Below are 22,687 nucleotides of genomic sequence, written 5' to 3'. Positions count from 1 at the left end.
TCACTGGTAATAACAGAATCCACTGTTTTTTTTTTATTGTGTTGCGTTGGTTAATAAAAATTTAATTTTCTTAAATGTCTGCTGTTAACCTCCACTTTTACAGTAATCTTTGCTTTAAAACTGAACCAATACAGTTCAATTACCCCATAATTCAGATTTTCATTATCATTTCCAACATTTGGAAAATAAGGGCACATGCTTTTATCCTTCAGTAATCTAAGACAGATTACTGATGGCTAGACACAGAGTTTATAGTCTCTGAGTTTGGAAGTACTGTCAGAGCCCCAGTAGTCTAGAAATGAATAAGCCATTTATTAAGACCATTCATAAATGCTTGGATCCAGTGTTACCTGATTCTGACATCTAAACTTAATCTTCCGTTGATGCAACATTCAAAACAAGAACGACAAACCTTGTGAGTCTGTGAAGTTTTTGTTTTCTACAAAAAAGGGGGGATTTTATTCTAAAACAACTAACAGGCATGTGAAAAGGGGGGAAAAACAAAATAAAGGAGGAAGAGAAGGAGAGAGATGGGAAGAGAGGGAAGAAGATAGGGAGGAGATAGTGAGAGACAGGAGGATGGGGGAGGGAGAAGGGAGAGAGGGAGAGAGGAAGATGGAAAGGGAGGGAGAGAGAAAGGAAAGAAGGGAGGAATGAAGGAAGACAGGAACAGAGGGAGGAAGAGAGAGAGAGGGAAGAGGAAAGGAGAAAGGGATGAAGGATAGAGGGAGAGAGGGAAAGGGAAGGAATTTAACCCTTCTTAAAGATTGTCACACTAATTGGTTGTTTGCAAAAAGAATCTTTCACTAAATTATATTTTTTGACATATCTTTATTTAACATTCATATTCATAAAAGAATTGCAATATGTCCATGGGATTTAACACCAAAATGAGTGATATTATTAAGATAGAAGTTTATTCAAAAGATTTTAAAAAGTTCCAATAATTAAGTTGAGGGAAATCCTACAAGTTTTCCCTTTGGTTTTTCACAAAAGACAGAGTGGTAGAGTAGATTTTAAACTTTTGTGCGTTTGGGTTTACTTAAATTCACTATTGGAAATATTGTCAACAAAAATAATTTTTGTGATAATCTTGTGTCAATTTTCTCTTAGTGTGGTTTAGTGATCTTTTCGATATTCTACCCCCACAGAGCCAAAAAAATTAATTCTTTTTACCTTCATTGTGCAGAAGTTACATTTGACCCAGAATATCTTCTGCTACAATATTACTGTGTGGCTCTCTCCTGGCCAATAGTGGAGACAGTCTCACAACCAAGCAAAATGGCCTGTGAATTCTTCCAGCTCTTACACTCCTTCCTTCAACAAATAGTTAAAAGCCTTCTGATGTATAGGATGTCATAGGAGTTACACTCTTCTGGAAATATTGGTTTCTGGTAGCAATATAAATGATTGTTTGAAGAATACCTTAGTATCAGATCTATAGGCACATGGAATCACACCATAGAGCTGCGAAGACAGATTTTAAGATCTATCTGAGAATAAATCCCACCCTCAGGTCCACTTTGCCATTTCTATAGTTTCTAGTTCATCTAATTTTGATTAGAGGCTGCCCTGTGGATAATTCAGGAGAGCAAAGAATTACATATATTTTTAAAGGTAGTAGAGGTAGAGAGAGAGCATGCATGTGCACACACACACACACACACACACACACACACACACACACACATTGCCTGAAAGCCTCTGAGTTAAGTCCAAAAATATGAGTTACATGACTGTGAATGAGGAATTATCATGACCAAGTATGCCTAGCACATCAGAGTTCATATGTCTAATTAGAACTGGACAAAGGAGATGTGCACTGAAGGCTTATTTACAGGAGTGACAGACACCTTACAGGAAGCATAACAGGGAGAATGCCATTTGCCAACTTCTCCTTATGATGATTGCCATATAAGAATGCAAGCCTCTTGGGTGTATATGGAATGGAACACCAAACAGGGTCAATGATCTGGCCCCATCAATTAGTGACCAGATTTCTCTGAAGATGGTGATGTTCTATCTACTACAGGACTTCCATTGCTACGTACACACATGTGCAGTCCTCGCTTACAGTATCCCCTGCTTTCTCTAAATATAAGATGAGGGTATTTAATGTTCCTGTAGACTTTCCATTCTTCCAGCATGTCTGTTTATCCTGACACCCTGAGACATTACAGATGACGTTATTATTCCCACTGTCTCTACACTTCTTTCAGTTCCTGCAGAGTTAGTCATATAGGCTTTAAAGCAATATCATTGATAACTAATAATAATTTTGACTATGAATTAAAGTTACTCTAAACAGAGAACTGCCATTTAATCTTGGTAAATACATTTAATATCAGGCTAGATGACTCCTTTTGATCCAAAAGTATGATGTAACTATAGAACAAGGTGTTTCACAGATGACTAACAGAGATGGATAAAAAAAATAGAAATTCCAAGTATTCTAAGCAAAAGCAATTCTAGAGTAAATGTGGAGTCTGCCAAAACGTTTACCATTAAGGCCTCGTTTGTTTTTTCTTGACATTTTGTTGATACATTTAAAGGTGGTCATATTTAATATTGCTATTTTGACACTTCTGTTTATAATGATTATTTCCAGAGATAGATCTAGAGAACGATATTTTATATTTATAAAATAGTCATTCCAGACTCCACAACTTCACATGAAATTTACTAGTCAATGATCTGTTGGGATTTCAAACTGGGATTCTGAGTACAGGTTCCCATTGTCCATGATCCTATTCCCCTTCTTGAGAGTGTCTTTCTCTCTCTTCATAAACTGTCTTTATTTTCACTCCTAAAAATAAAAAAAGCACATTATTTAAAATTTCAGAAGCAGTGTTTAACAATTGTTTTGTACTGAGGAAGTAAAGTGACTCTTACAGAATATTCAACCTTGAGAAATAAAACAACAGGAAAATACAAATGGGACAAAAATGGTTAAGTACATTCATTAATTAAAGATGCTTGTTAATGCCTTAATTTATGACATTTTAAAATATTTTTTCACACAAAGCCTACCAAACATAAATTATCTGCTTTGATTTTCACAGTGGGACGGGAACATATTATTAACCTCTTGTGGTTGTAGAACATGGGTTTAGCAAAAATTTCCTTGCCATCATCTTCAAAGAAACGAGCCTAGAAACTAGAGTAGGCCTTCTCTTCTCCCCCGCCGGACTCCAGTGGCAAATTTCTATGGTTAAAGTCAAGTCAGCTATTACGGTTGCCTTGGCAGTACTAGAATGCACAGTCCACCTGCTCCCAAATACATGTGCTACAAGGTGCAAACCTCATTCACAGAAGTGTAAGTAAAATCAGCTCATTTCTCTTGGTTCCAGGAACCCACTTAGATATCAAATTCCCAAGGCATTCAAGTGTCAAAGGAAGTGGCTCAGTGTTTGGGAATCTACACATCCTCCATACACTGTGAATTATGTCCAGATAACTCATCACAGTTAATGTAGTGCAAGTGTTCTGTAAGCAGTACTTACACTGGTTTATTTAGGGACCAGTAGCAACAACAACAAAAAGATGTTAGTACAAGTACAGCAGAAACTCATTCAAATTGTTTTGATCTAGGTTTGTCTCACTCCATGACTGTAGAGCCTGCAGATGTGGAGGCCTATTGACTCCTGCAGTGTGGACACAGCTCCCCACTTAATACCTCAAGGAGTGTTTGCTTGCACTTCCAGTCATCATTCAATTGCTCACTTGTATTTTAGACACCAAATCTGTGCTAGTCTGGAAACACCTGGCAGGATGGCTTAAAATACATTTCAAGATTTGTAAAATGTCAGAATTTACTCATTTATTTAGTGTTCTATGTGTATTTGATACTTTTACAACATATTTTCATGCCACTGTATAATTTAATAGTTTAAGATGGATATTAAGGTTAAAAAAATACCTTATTATCCACTGACATTTCTAAACCAAGATGGTTAGATAAGAAGGCATTAATACCACAAAATAAACTGCCAAGTTGTCTGCAAAATGTTGAACTAGTTTATCACTAGTTTGATAATTTAACACATAAAATGAATGTGAACACAAGTACCAGCATCTTTATTCTCATTTTTTATGGTCACAGATGACTTATTTTCTCTCAATTTTATTAACACATCTGCAAGCTAATTTTAGTGGTGATGCTTCTCATTCACAAAGGCTGTGCTAACTTTAAAAATTTGAGAGTAAATTTGTGAAAACTTATTTGCATTCACATTTGCTTTCAAACTAGACTTTGAACTTAACTAGGGAAAACAACATAGAAACTTTTGGAACTCTTAGAATAATGAGTTTTATATAATTTTCAAATTGGAAATTTTAAACACTAGTATTCTTAAACTCACATATTTCTTCAGGTATTTTTCAATTATGCTATGGAATTTTGTTACATTATAGCTCAAAATTCTGTTGTATGTGTTTATCAGGTAAAATTTGAAGTTTAATCTTATGTTTTGGACTAACAATAAAAATATGTATTTAATCTAGCTATATCATCTACCCACAAGTGAAAAGAATTTGTTAAACTAGATAAAAATGAGAAAACAGGGAAAATTGTAAAAAAGAATTCTTAAAAGTACTTGCAAAATTCTCGTAGGTATCTGTTCCTGCTAAATTTAATATAGAAAAATGCTACTCTGCATAATTAAAATTATCAACCATCAATTTATTTAAAAGCCTAGCATTACCCTGGAAGAGAAATGTGATTCAAATTCAACAACAACAACAAAAATTTAAATGTCAATATTCCTCATGAACATATATACCAAAATCCTCAACAAATTATTAGCCAATTGAATTCAACCATTAACAAGGTTCAGTCACCACAATCAAGGGGAGTCGTTCCATGTCTGAAAGGATGGTTCAACAAAAATATCAGACCACATAGAAAAAGCTGAAACCTTGTCCTCCAAGAACTGAACAAGACAGGGAAATCCACTTTCAGTCTTTCCCTACTAACACACTCAAAATTAAAGACTTGAATACAGGATTTGAGAATGTGAATTTTTTTTTTGATAAAACCTCCAAAGCACAGAAGCAAAAACTCAAACCAACATCTAGGATTGCAACCGATGAAAAACAAAACAAACTCTGAGACAATCTGCGCAGTGGGAGAAAAGAATTGCAAACTATACACTTAACAATTAACAATTCATAAAGAACACAATAACAGAAAAATAATGAAACATGAGCTAAAGAACAGAAAGATATTTTGCCAAAATAAGAAATACAAATGGTTAACAGGTATATGAGAAATTCTGCAATGTCTCTAATCATCAGAGAAATGAAAATGGAACATGCAATGAGGTGTCTCCTCACCCTGTTGGATCAACTACTTCTAGATACAAATAAGTGTTGTTGAAGATATTATGCATGTAGTGTCAATGGCAAAATAAAACAAGCATTACAGAAAATATTATGATTCATTCTCAAAAATTAAATGTGGAAGTACCAGACAATCTAGCAATTCCACTTTAGTGTATTGATCTAAAAATACTAAATTAGTATGTTGAAGAGATGAGCAACACTAATCACAAGAGCTAAGATATACTATTCTTCTAGTATTCAAGAGATGGATGGATGGATGGATGGATGGATGGATGGATGGATGGATGGATGGATATAGACAGTGTAGTAAACATACACACTGGATACTATTCTAATGAACTCATTTGAATTACAAAGGTTCAACATAGATGAATTAAATGTATTAAATGAATTACATCAGGAAAAAAGATAAATACTGCACGATCTTATTCATATAGAATTGAAAAATTTGATCTCACAGAAATTGAGAGCAGAACAGGAGATATTAGCAAATAGGGTGACCGAGAAAGCAGGGAGAAAATGGTCAACAGGTCTAAAGGTAGAGTGAAATTAATAATGCAAGTACTTTTCAAATAATAATAATAATAATGTACTTTTCAAAATAGCCAAGAAAACATTTTAAGTGTTCTTATCAGAAATAAATAATAAATATTTAAATCACTAGATATGTAAATCATCCTGATTTGAACATTATGCAACATATGTATGCATTGAATGAGACATTGTATCCACACATGCACAATTATGTGCCAATCTAACCTTCAAAAAGAAAAATTAAAAGCCAAAATGTATCAACCTGACATTAACTTGTTTTTAAATTCTCCAAGTAAAAATGTGGCTTGACATGGGTATGAGGCAGAAGTAGCTCCAAAAGAGTTCAGGAAATAAGGTGTTTTGATGTATTGATGATTTTAAGCTGAGAACTGGTGGGGATTTTTGAGTGGAGACAGGACCAGCTCAATGCCATATAAAATGGGCTTCAATGGGCAACAAGCATCCTGTTAGTGATCCCAGGTTGGAGAAGAACAAACAGATGAAGAAACAATAATGACAACAAATTCTCAATGTTGAAGTTGTCTTATTGCTATAAACACAGGTCCTCTGAAGGGGACTCAATGTCCATGGACTCCTCCTGGAACCTCATCACTTGAGATGGAAGGACAGGTAGCCAGAGGCAACACCATGACCACACCACCTGCCACCTACTATCTTGAGGTCCCCTTAGAGACAATTTTAGTCACTCTAGCATTTTTAGGTGCATATCAAGGCAGGCTTTAGTTACCTTAGACCCTTCCATATTGTGTGTTACATAGCCCATTTCTATTCTTTTTTTTCGTTTTTGTTTTTTTGTAACTAAGGAAGCCAGACAAACTTCCACCATCTGACCTTTCTCAGTTTCATATTTTGAGTTTTGAGTGGTTCATGAGCATATGCAAGTAATGAATTTGTCTGACTTTCTTTAAAATTTAACTTGTAGTCCAGCCTTGGAATTTGGAAAGATAGAGAATAGCCCTTTACACACATATAAAAACTAATTCATATAGTCATGGATAAGTCAGGGGTAATGGTTTCTTATGTTAGAATGGGATAGGAAGTACAGAAAGTGCTAATGCCACTTGATGACAAGCCTCTCTAAATGTAGAATTACCTTACCATAAAACAAAACCAAACACACACACACACACACACACACACACACACACACACACGCACACGCACACGCACACACACATACACAAGTGTGTAAAAATATCCTATGACCTGAGACCATAGGCTTTCCCCCTCACACTGGTTGCTGTAGTTAAAGCTATATTCTTGTCCTAGCTTGCACTCTTAATTATGAATTGTGTGAATTGCGTTCATTTCATGAGAAATGTGACTGAAGCCTCTATATGGATTGGATATAGTCAATCTGTAATTCCTTTTGAAAACATACATTTAATTTTAAACCAATCATTCTTAAGCAATTTACATATTCTTCCACTTAGCACTGTGCATTTTGCATCCTGCCTAAAACTGTGTGGATGCATGATAATGAAAGCACATTTGTAAAAAAAACAAAAAACAAAAAAACAAAAAAAAACAAAACTTAAATGCTTTAATGCATTTGTGTACATTTGCCTTCTACCTACGTTTCTTTTCAATGAGATTAAAAAGTCTTTGTGGTTCTAATGATTATTTTACATTTAAACACACAGGACCTTGACAGATTCTACATAAACATTATCATAATCTGAAATTAAGTAGGAAATAACCTACTTAGGCAAAAAAAAAAAAAAAAAGTAACTTGAGTAACTTGAATCCTACCGCTGCTCTCTGTTTTTTTATTTTGGGGATAATGTTAACATTAAATTTCATCTTTGAGCAAACAACACTACCCTTTGTCATGTTTAACTAGAAATAAATAAACATAGCGAGACACGATTTCTCTTCCCTACCATTGCAAGCAAAGACTAACTTGTTGCAAAAACAATGTGACCATGAAAGCTTAATGTATGCTTTGAGTAAAGAGGGAACCATCCAGAAAATTGTATTTATATTTCTATTAACCCTTTAATATATAAACAGTTCTGACTTGACAAAATACACCAGTTTTATGAGCTAAATTTCACTCATCAACTTTTCCTGTTTGATTTCCTTTCTGGGGAAAGCTGATGTTTTATTTTATCCAGCCAAAATAATTCTGGTGATAAAAAGTTGTATTCACTGTTTATAGCTAAACTATCTTTCTTTTCTTTTCTATCTTATCTCTCTTTTCCTTCCTCCCTCCCTCCCTTCCCCTCCCCTTCCCCTCCCCCCTCCCCTCTCCTCTCCTTCCTTCCTTCCTTGAGATGCTGATAAAAAACAAAACAAATGTATAATTATTCTGTGTACCAAAACCAAAATTATTTAACTTCTTTCTAAGGGATAGTTATAGACATTAACTTTTTTTTTTTTTTTTTTTACTACTTGTTCATGCAATGCTCTTTATAGTGAAATAAATCAATCAAGGATTATGCAAGGCACCTGTGATGCAGATTTTTCAAGTCTTTTTAAATCCGGGAAAGTTTCTAAATCTTTCCTTAAAGGATTATAGGGCAAACATATTATAGAATACCTACCAGTTTGGTTTGTATGATTTTTTTGATTAGACGAACAGTAATTATTTTAGCCTGGGCCATCAAATATGATTATCCCATGTTCTTACTCACCAGATACTAGTATATTATTTAGATTGTTTTAGATTATTTTGATTGTTTGATTAAAATGGTGTCTACCATATATCTCCATTATTACCTCCCTACTACTTTTATTTGTAACTATGGTTTTTTTGGGGGTACTCCAGTTTTACCACATAAAGTCTCATTTCAAAACAACATCTTTGTCCAATACTTTTACAATAAAAATTTTAAGTATTTTTGAATTAATCTACTGAATGTAAATCTTAAACATCCATGAAACAAAACTCACAAATGGCTTTTACTAGTAATCTTTTACTTAGTATTTGTGAGGATGACAAATTTGTGTTCATATGAAGGTAATAATGAATAAATGAAAACCTGTGGCAATTATTGGCATGTTCTTCTCTAATCCTGGTCTGTGTAACATTTTAATGAATTCATCGTGTATTGTTAATAATATACTCCTGATTTTTTTACAAGGGAGTTGGTATCACTTATTTGGAATCATCTACCTCTAATATCATCTGAAGTTAAGAAAGCTGCTGTGTGTTTGCCACATTGCACTCAGGTAGAGGATGTGACTTCTGCAGGCCTTGCCCTTCACAGTTCAGGAAGTCCTTCTAACACAGTGCATCCAGTGCCACAAATTCCTTGAACCTGGAGCTGCTGGCTAAATATTTATGGAGAGCAACCCTAGTAGACCTTGATTTTCAGTAACTGGATCTGATTGTGAAGCAAAACAAAAGAACAGTCCTTTTGTTCTTTCCAGACAGTTTCTGTTTGGATCCAAGGAATGGTGAGAAAAACTGATCTGGAAGATAAGGAATGGAAATGCAGTCACAACTATATGGGCATCCTCATTAATGTCCAACTCTGCCATCTAGACCATGCTATTGGGTCTGACCACTGTCCTTAGTCCCTTCACTCTGCTAACCTAGAGTGGAAAAGTTTCCACACACACTGAAAATTATCTGTTAGAAAGAAATTCTGTTAGCTTACTTGGTGTTTGTAAATATTACTATAGTTCTGTAAAATATAATAAGCTTATCTGTTTTAAATTCTTCCACACACTCTGTGGCAGCTTTGAGAAAGAGCATCAGGGATGCCTTGTTTGCATATTATGAAATCATAGCCTGCACAGAGGGGAATGTGTCCATCCTTACATGCATTACTCAGACCTCCAGATGCCTTTCTTCTGAGCTCCCATCCCTGTCCTTCACCAACTCCCAGCAGTTTGTCCCCTCACACGGTGACACTGTCAATCTTTGACGTGTCTACTAGTGTAGAGCCCCAAAGAGTTGCAAGAAGTCTTGTTAAAGATGCTGCCTATCTATGTTCCTTGCCCTCTTCTGGGGAAGCCTACAGGATGGCCAGGTTACAGGGTGGGAGGAGGGAGCTAAATGGAGGGTTCTTTTGTGCTGTGTTCTTGAGTGAGCACCTGAGTGGAGGAACCGGCTTCTTGTCATGTGGAAGGGAGAAATTTTCATTGGGTTTTCCAACCTGGGCTCTGCTGTTTGGGGAAAGGACAAGTGCTTTCCCACTCTGGGTGGTTCTAGTCCCCCAGGCTAGGGGTGTATGTTATTGAAATCTCAGTGATAAGGATGTGGGAAGTGGCAAAGGTACCTCAAGGAGAAGTGTCTGGACTGCTGTCATTGTCACCTGTGCTGAGATGTTTCTATTCCTTGGGTCCTCCTAGGGGTCCTCACACTTCCATGCGTGTGCTGGGGTGATGTGTGCAGTGCACAGGACGCAAAGAAGGGGCCTTCTTGTGGTCAAAGGAAGCCACTGACTCCTGGTTATTGTGAAGATATAGATGACAGCTGGGATGAACCATGCAGTGATGGCCTCTTCTGTCACTTATCTGGGAGCACATGCCCATGCATGAGTACACATGATGAATGCCCTGTGGCTTCCTGATGTCCATTTGTGCAGCTGGCTTCCTGACCCAGGGCAGATACTCCTTCACTATAGCTTTACAACAGCCCCACAGCTAGGCACTAGGCGGCTACCAAGAAAGACAGTGAAGTCTACTGATTTGCTGGAGGCAGAACTGGAGAAAAAAAAAATCCAGGTTAGTCTGAGACAATGCCTCAGTTCCCAGATCTACGGCTAGCAGCAAAACTTAACCAGAAGAATCCTTACACTTATTTAGGATTTGGGCCTCTGAAATATGACCCTACTGGTATTATCCTGGCACCTTCAGTCCTGCTTTGCTTTGGAATGCCATGGACCTAGCTCTACTTCGTAGCTGAGAAGACCAAGTTTTGGAGAAGATGTGCCTAGCTTAGGGTAGAGCTGAAGAGGTTCCTGCTTTCAATAAAAGCTTGTTTTCCTTCCTTGTGTTACCCCAACCCAAGAGCATCTCCAGAGGATGTAGTCTTGCTGAAGATCATGCCCTTTGCTTTGTAAACAGACTGTGTGTCAGGGCCAAGTCTCCTCCTCCAGCGGCACTCTTTGTCACTCAGCACCCTTGGAACTTCTGGCATTCTCTGTACTTGCACCTGCTTTTCTAGACACCCACAACACTGATCCTTCCTATTACTATTTCCAGATTTGGGAATATTTTCAGTGCTCCTTTTTTAGTGTGAATATATGATTTATGAGATAGATGTTCTTTGGTTTCTGATAGGCAAATCATTCATTCTTCATTCATTCATTCATGCACTAGAGTGATGAACCCTCATACATACTAGACACTTCAGATAGAGATAAATAACAACTAAGAAAACTCATGTGTTGGAGTTGGGGGAAGGAACATCATTGTTTATCTCCTTTACATTTTTATCAAAATAGAAAGAGAGATGACCATTTTTTTTGAGGATTCATTTCTGTTTTTGGCCCCATATTACAAAAATAAGTCTTTTAAGCTCTTTTTACTGCTCTGGACAAAACTACAGATACCTCTGTGAAGCCCTGGTTAATGGGGGACATAGTTATGTTAGCCTGATGACCACTTTCTGGCATGGTACCCAAAGCCAACCAGGAGTTGAGTTTGCTTGTAGCCATAGCATGAGGCTAGGCATGTTCCTACCTTTCTTGAGAGCATACCCTAAACTGTGAGACAAGGGTTCCCTATATAATTTATTTCAAGATTTTGAACAGTTTGAAGATGGAATCCATACCAAGAATGCTAATTCTTCTTTGTAACTTTAGTATAGTATGCACTAATACAGGTGTGGTTGTTGAATGGGAAATGTCACTCATAGGCTCATGCTTTTAAATACTTGGTAACAGTTTGCTACAGTTATGGGACTTTGGGGAGGATGGGCTTTGAGAATTCATAGCCTCATCGCACTTCCTCACACTCTCTGTTTCCTGTGGGTGGTTGAGATGTGATCTCTCCGCTTCCTGCTGCCAGGCATTCCCCACCATTGTGGACATCTAACCTCTAGAGCTCTGAGTGAAAATAAACTCATCCTTAAACTGCTTTTGGTCATGGTATTTTACCACAGAGACAGAAAGTAATACAATGTGTAAATAAAATTTCCAATAGAATGTTAACGCTATTATCAAGTTAGAGACCAAATAGACCTTTAAAAATGTCAAAGTTTGTAAGACAAACAAACAAAAGAAAATCAGAGTTATCACAAATTCTTGTAGCATTCACCAGTAAAAAAAAAAAAAATACCAATAGCTGCACTGTTTTCATAAATCTGGTGATTATGTCTAAAGAGTGTTTCTTGCGTGCTACAGCTGTCTTATGTACTTAAAGGATGGATTAAGAGAGTGTTAGAGCTAAGTCGCAGAAGCTTCCCAACTTCCTAAAACTCACATTCCCAGTCTCACTTGGCTCTTTATTTTGTAATGAAAGTAAGATGGCGTGTTATCAGTGAAAAGGGCCAAATATTACCCCAACACAGAAGACAACAATGGCTTCCTTTACAATGACATGGCCAGGTAACACATAGGGAAAGTAAGTGTGCATATTCTTCTGTCTCTGAAAAGTTCTTGCCATGAAATGATCATCAAATTAGCTAACCTGCGACTTAAAAGGCTCCCATCATTTTCCTTTCTCAAGGACCTCTCCACTTCTAAAAAATGTGCAAACAACCTGATCTCGAGAAGATACTTTGCTTAACATAAAAGTTAATCTACTTCGTCAGATTCACATCAAGGAAAACACAGAGGACTTTATGAGATTCCATTGCCAAAGACACGGAGCAGGTGATGCAGGTCAGTGGAGTGAAACCTGCCTGCCTGAGGGACAGACTCAGTCTCTCTCCCTCTACTAAGCTGAGCCTGTGACACTGCCTCAGGGTGCACATTTGGTTTTCTAAGTAGGCACATGTTTCCATGCACATCTCATCAGTTATATTTATGAATGAAATAAAATGACAGAGTTTCATGAGATGAAAGAAAGCATTAAAAGAAATCAATACAATAAATCTTTGAACATTTCAATGTTATCACATTTTAAGTATTCTTGACATCAATTCTAAAAGTATGTCTTTTCAGAATATTCACTGTTCCACTTCACATGGAATATCCTTGGGAGAGCAAAGAAGAAACCCTACTCTCAGAAATGCTTGTCATGGTCTACCCACAAGAAAAGAGAACAACTTCAAGAAGTTTATGGACATCTTTTGAAATTAAAAAATGCAAAAAAGATAATGTTAGTTTCTACTTTTAAAATTATGGTTTTATCTAGCATTTGCCGATTTCAAAATGTTAAGATTATTGTTTAAAATCCATTACACTCCAGAAAAATTATTTCTCTAACAACTTGACTTTTGAAATATTTTTAAAATGACATTTATTCATTGTGTGCCTGTGTCTGGTGTGTGCCTGTGGTGTGTGTGTGTGTGTGTGTGTGTGTGTGTGTGTGTGTGTGTGTGTGTGTTTGTAGGCACAAGAGCGTTTCAAAGGACAGCTTCCATGAGTCCGCACAGTGTGGGCCATTTGAGCCCATACTTTATTAGACTTTTTGTTTGTTGATACTTTAAGTTGATTTTGACTCAGTGTGCTAGTGAATTTGTTGTGTCAGAAACACAGCAATCGTCTGATCATGGTATCTTACTGGCCTTACCTGAAAACCAATGTAGTATGCATTGTGTTAAGTGAAGAAACCTGTTAAGGAATTAAATGCAGGAAATTAATGTTCACCTAAAATTTTATTAATTTTCCAAGTTGAGCTTATCTGGAGAAATAAATGTTGTTGACCGAAAGAATTTTTCTCTTTGTTCTCTATTGAATTGTTGCTTTTAAATGTTTGCTTTCACGATCCATCATTTCAATTGAAACTCTTAAGAGATCATTGACAAACATGTTTAATGACATGTATCAGTTTCTGAATTCCTTTAGCAGAGATCAGCGCCTTCCTCACACTCACTGTGTGCTCAGTCTCCAGCATGTGGAATGCTGTAATTGGTATCTATTCTCCACTCAAATAGATAAATTATTAATATGTGTGCTACTGTATTAAACAAGCATCACATTTGCAGCATTGAGATGCTGGTTTGTAAAGTACCGGGGGATGTAACTGTATTAAATAACAAGGCGGCTATGTGAGGGGGAAATATTCTTTCGAAGGGGGATCTTAATCAGTTTCATGCTGAGCAAAAGAAAATTGTAAACTATGCATTAAAAGCAGATTTACTGAAAGTTATTTTTGCAGGATCCACTGCATTCTAATTCACTGCTTCTCGTTCGCAGCTGATAATATAGGTAATCCTCCCGCCACATTCATGAGCGAAGTTTGGTGTGGATTTGCACTTGTAGAGCTACATTACAATGGGTAGACTTAAGGTATTATAAAATGAGTTTTTGGATTTGTTACAGAGGTACGGAGCCCCTCACATCCAGATAGAAAGGTTTCTTCACATATGGCAACCACCTTATTATAAAACAAAACAGTGCTAAGTCAAAGTACCTGATTACGATTCGTGACTGCCACGCAGCTCAGATAGCCAGGCTTATATTTAATACCTCGGAAACAGTATCATTTATTTTTCTGTCTTCTTTTATCCCTACGTTATTGGGTTTGCAGGCTCTGAAACCTTAAGCAAAAGGATAAAACACAAATTATAGAAAACATCGGAGTATGGAGAAATCAAATTACATTCTCTACAATCCTCAAAGGCTGCTTCCCTTTCCTCTTCTGCAGTCCGGGTGAGTCCCAGTCTAGGAAGAGACCTGGGGAATAATTAATAGTCTTGGGGTACAGGGAAAGAATCCACATCTTACAAGGAATGGCTGCTTATACTATTGGGTTAATTTTCAGGTTTGAAATGACAACCATCCATGTTATTTTTAATTAATCCTATTGAGAGTATTCAAGTAACATTTTATCAGTAGGCTGATGGAGTAGTTCTGTTTTACCTTACAAGAGTAGGTGTCCTTATTTTTAGCTGCCTCTACAAATTTCAAATTCATTTTAACATTGTAGAAATTCAGAAGTTGTTCAGGATCTGAACATGAAAAATAATATTTTTCACCACCAAATGGAATAGAAAGAATATTGCTTTAGTAAACTGTTCTAACAAGTCATATCTTGCAGAAACTGAACTGGATGACAAAAGCTATTCTTAGGCAGATATATTTAGTTAGCTGCAATAACTAGTTAGTTTATAACCAATCAAACCTAAAGTCCCATGGACTTGTCTCAGGCTTTGATTCTCATACATTGCTCTCTTATTAACAAGGCTTTAATTCCAATACTGACAGCCCAGAGCCCTGGACTCTAATGAACTGTCGGTTCTATGGAGAGAACCGGTGTTAATGTAGAATGGTAGTTACAATAATGATAATCTTTAGTATTTTTAGCTTGTCAGAACTTGCAAGCTAACAGCAACCAGTCTTTTACTAAAACTCTACCTCATCAAACTAACTTAATTAGCAATTCAGCTCCTTATTTTTGTTTTGGAGTCCCCTCTGGCTACTAATTAAAGCTTAATCGAAACCGCTGAACTGAGGTTGTAAAGAATTCATTAATATTAAAATTAGCCCCAACAATTTTTTTGGGGGCTGGTGCAATTTGTATTTGTTACTGTCAGGGGTTTGAAACTGAGTTGAATTGTTGGTTGGGGGAAAATACTAGGAATTCTCAGTCTGCCATACATATGAACAGAGCGTACATGAGAAATGTCAAGAGTTACACAGACAGATTACTTTTGACCACTCAAATTCAGTGCACTTGGGCCATTTAAAAATATATGTAGCCTAAATATAAATTAGGATTTCTTTTCTTCAGCCTTTCACATTGTTTTATCCTTCTAAGTGGTTTCATATTTTGGATAAAAAAGAGCAGAGAAAGGGCTCTGGAAAAAATTTCAAGGATTGATTTTTATGTATTATCTTGACAAGATTAATATGCTTGAAAAACGAACAGATTTAGCTGTTCACTTTGATTTTTCCATTTTTTTGCAACATCAAAGATCATGCTAGCAGTTGGACTGGTCATTCTGAAAAGTAAAATCAAATGAGTCCCAAAACCCAGGTCCAGGATACACTTTAAAAAAAAAAAAGTGAAATCTGATCTTTTATCAGAAATAGTTGAAAAGGAAATGTAATACATTTTTCTGTAATAAAATGATCATGTTGGTATGTGCTTTCAGTTTTCTTCTTAAGTAGCAAGTTAAAAACTATTAGAAAATTTGAAGCTCACATTAGAGCATCATTTATTCAGTATTTGGGTTTTTGTAAATATGCTCAATTTCAAAGAGATCACATTTTGTTTTGTAGCAGGCGACATGAAAGCGCAAAGTGGAAATATTTCTTGGCTTGGTGAACGAGATGATTTTCATAAATCAAATCCCCTTTTCATTTAAATTTTTGATATTTAAATAATTTTGTAAAAACATGTATATTTATTTTACCCTTTAGGAAAATTCCAAGTATGTAGGAAACAAACTTGTTGGCACTAAAATATGCAACTGATACTATTAGCATATCTTATTAAACCTGAAAATTAAAATGCATTTACAAAATGCAAAACTTTATCAAAATATACAAGAAAATTACTCTTGCATCCAGGTTTCATTTTGATAACATTTGTGACAAAATAATCATGCAAACATTTTAAAAATAAATACATATCCACATTTAAGCCCATGCATTAAATCAACAATGGCATATAAAACACACAATTTTAAATCTTAGCGACAATTTCCGTGAAGTTATTTAAATGCATTTTGACTTCTGACAGGAGGATATAATTTATAAAACAGAACATGCCTATCAGTGGATCCCAAATTAGCATAATGAGGATATTTTCATTTCTGCAAGCGCAGCTTTTGACGTTCCAATATGGAGCACCGAGAAGAAGCCGATAATAACAATTTTAAAAAGGTCAATAGACATCAGCCCAAAATTAGGAATAAACTACCTGGAAACTTTATTTGATCTGAGTAAACAAGACAACATTTACTTTCAAAGGAATTCTTGTTCAGACATCAACCATTTTTTTTTTCCCCTTGAATGCAGAGCGATAGATGACAGCTTGTGGAGGCCGTGGTGGGTTCCTCTTCCCTCATGGAGGGGTTGGAGGTTATGACGGCACAGCGACTCATACTGACATTAAGGGCATGCAAGGTTTTTAAAATCAGCGTTTTGAGTTAATTTCTTACCATATTTCATGTAAAGCCACTCACTGCAATAACAAACGCAACCTTATAAATTATTTTACAAGTTTCGAATCCCCGTGAAATGATGCAGGTTGTTACTGAGTGACTGGGGAGGGGGGAGGTAATCAGCAGAAAGACATCCCAGTGTTAAAAGCAAACAGTTCCTTCAACAATACTAGATTGTGCAGGCATTTGTATGTTTATGTTTATTTTCTTACTTAGTTTTATAATTATATTTTAAAAAGCTTTTTTTTGTAAATATTACTAGTTTATAACTTTGAACACAAGAAAATAGTATAACTTTCCAAATGTATCCTAAAGAATATTAATTGCTGATAATAGTCTTTGGATATGTTAGGGTTTGGCCTTCTCAAGGAAATGGAGACTGTGCAGGTATTTGTGTGTTATAGTACAAGGTTTTATCATCCTTTACCCAGCCATAGGTTGTAAATGTTCCTTCATACGTGAATATCTGTGAAGGAAAATTTTCTGACACTTCTCCCAAAAGGATATAGGGACATGCATGAGTCATTTTGTGAGAGTAAAACATAAGTTCTGTTACGGGGCTGTGGTGGTCTCTTGATGATATAAAAGTGGCATTAAAATGATAAGATCTCTGTGAGTTCAAGGACAGCCTGCTCTACAGAGTGAGTTCCAGGACAGCCAGAGCTGTATGCAGAGAAACCCTGTCTCAAAAACCATCCCCCATTAAAAAAAAAAAAAAAAGAAAAGAAATACTTTAAAATTAAAACAAAATTAGACACACTTGTGCAAGTAACCACGTAAATGTTTTTAATATTTGAATAAAAATAAATAAAGTTTGTTTAGGCCACAGGAACCAGACATTTGCAGCTGTGCTTGGAGAATAACTGAAGTAGAGACTGAGAAGCTGTGTGGACCTTTGCCACCAAGGAGACACAATTTTATCTCATATTCTGATTTGAGAAATCTGAGGGAAGGACTTTGTGCAGCTTTATACCCATCTATACCCTCAGCCAACCATGGAATAAAAAAAAAATGATAAGACACCAAGGAGAGCACACACCAGAACTGTGAGCATTCTGTCTTACAGTGTTCCAGGTGTGCATGCGCTTCTTAATGGATCTGCACTCTTCCTATTTGCTTATGATAATTGTAGAGCAAATTCTTAAACCCAGTGTTATTATTTGGGGACTTATATAATGTTTATATGTAACACATGTTCCAGGCAGATATTTTAATGTATCAGTCTAATTTTATTAGTACTTCATGTTTTTCTTTTCTACCAGTGTGTAGATCAGAAGCACTATTATATTTTAATTTTTGTGAAAGTACAACCATATTTAGATATATAATTTAAGTTTTATATGTACCTTTACTTCTAACTTAACTCTAGCATGAAGGGTCTTGTTATAATGATTTAAAATATAATATAATGATACAAGGAGAAGGAACATGTATATATCATTGACTTATAGGTTCTTTTCTATAGTTCTATTATATGTTTAATCCAAGAAAACAACTTTTTATCTTTCAAGTGTTAGTTACCAAAACAGAATACAAAATCTAACTGATAGAAGTCAAATTCCACTTGAACACATTTATTGGTAGAACTGATGAGTAACTTATTTCAGGAAATTAATAAAAATTTATCATTTGTGAAATGATTTTTTGAATAAAACAAGATATTTTCTGTGCACTTAACTGTGACTTTATTATCAAATAATAACAAAGAAGAAAATTTTGACTTTTACATATTAAGCAGAACTATTCCCTTTCTCTCATAATGTTCCCATGTGAGAGCGGAAGGGAAGAGTGTGTTGGCAGGGGTGGAGTGGGGTATGGGTGGAACGGATAACATGTGGGGCACAATGACCAGGACTTGCACCAGGGACCACCATGTGTTACTTTGCAAATCACCGAGGCCACTGCAAGTGGAGTGGTTCCTTGGAACATCCTTTACTTTCTCTGGCTTGTCTATGCTATAGGAAATTTATCAGTAAGATTCCCTGCACTCCAGCACACAGCGTCATAAGATCAGCAATAGAAAAATATTGAGAAAAGAGGAAACTGGCAGAAAGTAGTTCCCAGGCGCTGAACAATGGTGGAAAGTGTCAGTTGGTGTGTAAGGTATATAATGTTTCCACGTCAGAAAATGAAAGGAGTTCTGTGATTGGCTGGTTGCTGAGCACAGTCAACAGTGTGAAAGTTGGGTAGATATAATGCTACAGATCTGTCCACTGGGTGATGAAGAAGTTAAATGTGAGGCTGGATAGATGGCTCAGTCATTAAGAGCACATACTGCTATTGTAGAAGACCCAAGTTCAGTTCCCAGCACATACTTCAGGCTGCTCATAACTGCCTGAAACATTTAGTTGCAAGGTATCCAGTGACTCAGGTCCCCACGTCACTTGTGCATTCCTGCATGCAAACACCCAGATGCATATGCATATCCATAATTAAAAATAGAAAGCAAATATTTTTAAAAGAAGGTAATGTTACATGCACTTGTCACAACTTATAAACTAAATTAAAGAAAATAAAAAGTGATTTCCCGCCACAGAAAATTGCACACTGTATATAGCTGGCTGAGATTTATTTCTCAGTGACAACTTCAAGAAGTTGCTCCCTTTTCTTAGCATCTGTATTAAGGACACATGCCAGAAAACCCAATGATTCGTTGTCATTGATCTGGAGAAAATGAGGCACAGTCAGACTGTTTCACAGGTAGAAGTGACCTGTGTAATTAAGAAGATCAATTCTACAGCCTTTTCTTATTATTATGAGTGGATGTTTACATGAGCATCGGAACTTACATGGATTTTTGTGGTTGTAATTATAAAGCCTACACAAAATGTCAGCTAAAGCTTGGTCTAATTCCTACCCTACATATATAATTCTTCAGGAGGCACTTATTAGTGTATCAGCTGGGATATTATAGACAACATTCCTTAGATCAGAAATAAGTAAGACTCAAAACCATATTTTATGTTCAAAATTCATTCTCAAAGTGAACCTTTAAAGGCCTGTTGTAGGTGCCTGTTGTAGGACTTCAGCATTCCTTGCACCTGTGCATTGCAATATATTGTCTTCATTTTTCAAAGTAAAAACAAAACTGAGTAATTTTGACACAGATTGCTATTAATGTGTGACACAAATCTAAACTTCTTTGATGGAAATCTGAAGAATGTTATGGAATAATTTTAATGAGTCACCAAAATCAGGAAATTTGTATAATCCTATCTTCTTAAGATCATTATCTCATTTGGATTTGAGAAGGTAGGTTTTTCAAGCCTAATTGAACAAAAAGTATATAGGACTGTACAAATTATGGTAGACTGAGGAGTTACAGAGGTAGTTTATATAGTATTGAAGTTGATAAAGGATGTGCATCCCCTGTCTCTCTCTCTCTCTCTCTCTAATTACATGCAATACTGGTTAAAATTTTTGAAAGCTTAAATAATTTAATGAAAAGTTAAAGGCTTATTTTATATACATAAAAAGTGTTGCACCCCCCTCACATCCTTTCCCACTGGAACTAGTTTCAATTGTATAGAGGCTTAGGATATAGAATTTTGTTCATAAACATGCCCATTGCCCGATGTCTTTGTCCATTACAATTCATAAATGATGTTTACCCATGATGTGTTTATTCACCTGATTGGCTCTGAGCTCATTCATCAATGATTGCTAATTATTCTCAGCACTTCTCAGATCTTCTCTCTACCTAGGTCATGTGCTAGGGACCTCTCTAATCATATCCACTGATTTAGGCTTTTATTTTAAACTTTGTCGATTTCTTTTTTTTTTCAGGCTTAACTATAATATTCTTTCAGAATATTCACAGAGATAAGAAATAAAACATTCATACAGCTCAAAGCTAAGGACAGAATAGTTTGGCCATCTTGATCCCTAAAATGCCGAGGGGTGGATTACAAAGAATTATGGATCCAAAATAAACTTAGAGAAACCAATTATTTGGAAAAATGTAGTTGAAAGCAGATCACCTTGCTCTGAAACTTGCATAGTAGTACACCTGAGCAATTAAGACAACATGGTGTGCTAACAGTGAAGCAGCTAACTGGGAAAGTTCTTCATAGGAATGCATGTTGAGGTTATTTTAACCCAGACTGCTGTGGAGCTAACTCATTCACAGTGTTTCTCAGAGGATGCATTCAGGATAGAAGTTACTCTCATGCCGTGGACTTTTACACATCAAATAGGAGCAAACGCACTAAAAATGAAGGTGCAGATGAAAAGGAAGAAGCTGAGCCGTTTGCCTTAAGAAGCATCCTCATTTCTAAGTGTTTATCACATAGGGATTAGCGGCTAGAGGTGCCCCAAGAAGGGGGCCACACAGCAGCAGACTGAGACCCATTTATCTCATCATTTATAGCTGGAGAACTCCCAAGTTTCATTCTTCTGATATCCAAGTTTTATTACTCCTCAGAATGCATAGTACGTAGGTCAGTTACTTTACTTAACTTTATAAATTTACAGTTACTGATTGTCTCCATGGAGCTAATAGGTAAAATTCTCAAGAGGAAGAAGTAAAAGAAGGGACTTGGACTTAACAGTCTTTTGCAACATAATCAATTGCGTGTCCATAACATCAATATCCCATTGCTTATCAAAATGTTGCCCACTAGCTAAAGCCATGGAATCAGAAACTTGTGTGGAAACAGCAAAGAAAGCATCAGGCGTTTCAGACATGAGGCTGAGAAAAAGTGGAGCAGAATGCTGAACTTCGGATCTGCCTCTGAATATTCATGGCGCACATGGGCAGCGCATGTGCTGATGAACACACCTGGGCTGGAGCACAGGCTGCCTGGATTCCATGGGGTCCCTAATTACAAACATACCATCGGGAGAGAATGCCACAGGTCAGCCAGCAGGGCAGCGGGGTGAGGGGGAAAGTGCCAAATTCTCAAAGGTTCCCAGAGCACAGAAATATCCACCCCTCGCCTAGCACCTTTCATCTGAGATTGAACCAGAACCAGACCTGTCATCAAGGAGAGCAGGCGCCCGCCAGCCTCACACTCACTGGCTGCTCTGATTTCTGCCTGCTCCACTGCTCTCACCTCCTCAGCTAGTCTTCCATTCCATGGCGAGCACAGCAGAGAAATCAAATCACTGCCTGTGGATTTTACACAAAAGCAGTGTTTCCTTGGGACTCCAGTTTTTTTTTCCCCAGTACTTTAAAACATTCCAGCTATAACTCGGAGGTTCTGTCAATGTCAGGGTTATCACGTCCCGTCTCTACACAACTTCATTATGTTCTAGTTTGGAACTAAGTCATAGTGATGCTTTTTCTTTCCCTGTCCCCGTGCCTTGATACATTTCACTCCTTTTTGTGCTGACATTGCCGCCCTCTGATTTGGATCTCCAGTGCTTCTTTGTGGCTCCACAGAGTGTAAGCATTAGCTCTGCCTCAGAGCTGAAGTGATGGGCTGTCTGGTCTTTTAAAAGAGAGACAAAGGGATTGTCTCACTCTAATTTATATAGAATTAAATGTAATTTTCACAAATGGACATAGGTGTGAGATTACATATAAAAACTAAAGATGTAAATAGATGAGATTGTGTTTCCCTGTCAATCTCTGAGCCTTAAATTAAGCACCAATGATCAGCATGCCAATTATTA

At 36.5% G+C, this 22,687-nt stretch overlaps 1 long non-coding RNA gene across 5 annotated transcripts in view; it reads right to left on the bottom strand.

Moving 5' to 3' along the window:
• Positions 1-2,615: 2,615 nt before the first annotated feature.
• The window catches only part of LOC131893758 (uncharacterized), a 99,860-nt gene continuing 79,788 nt past the window's right edge, over positions 2,616-22,687 (bottom strand). For 4 of the 5 annotated variants that reach the window (XR_009374742.1, XR_009374744.1, XR_009374745.1 and 1 more), the window contains 2 exons: positions 14,374-14,500; positions 2,616-2,806 (listed from right to left, as the gene is read on the bottom strand). This is a non-coding gene — a long non-coding RNA (uncharacterized LOC131893758). Of the gene's footprint in view, positions 2,807-13,530; positions 13,572-14,373; positions 14,501-22,687 lie in introns of all 5 variants that reach the window. The other variant, XR_009374746.1, reaches the window with a different exon arrangement.

The sequence above is a fragment of the Peromyscus eremicus genome, chromosome 16_21 (genome assembly GCF_949786415.1).
Source record: "Peromyscus eremicus chromosome 16_21, PerEre_H2_v1, whole genome shotgun sequence".
NCBI lineage: Eukaryota > Metazoa > Chordata > Mammalia > Rodentia > Cricetidae > Peromyscus > Peromyscus eremicus.
The sequence above is the reverse complement of the archived record's forward strand: the minus strand, read 5'-3'. Positions and strand labels throughout refer to the sequence as shown.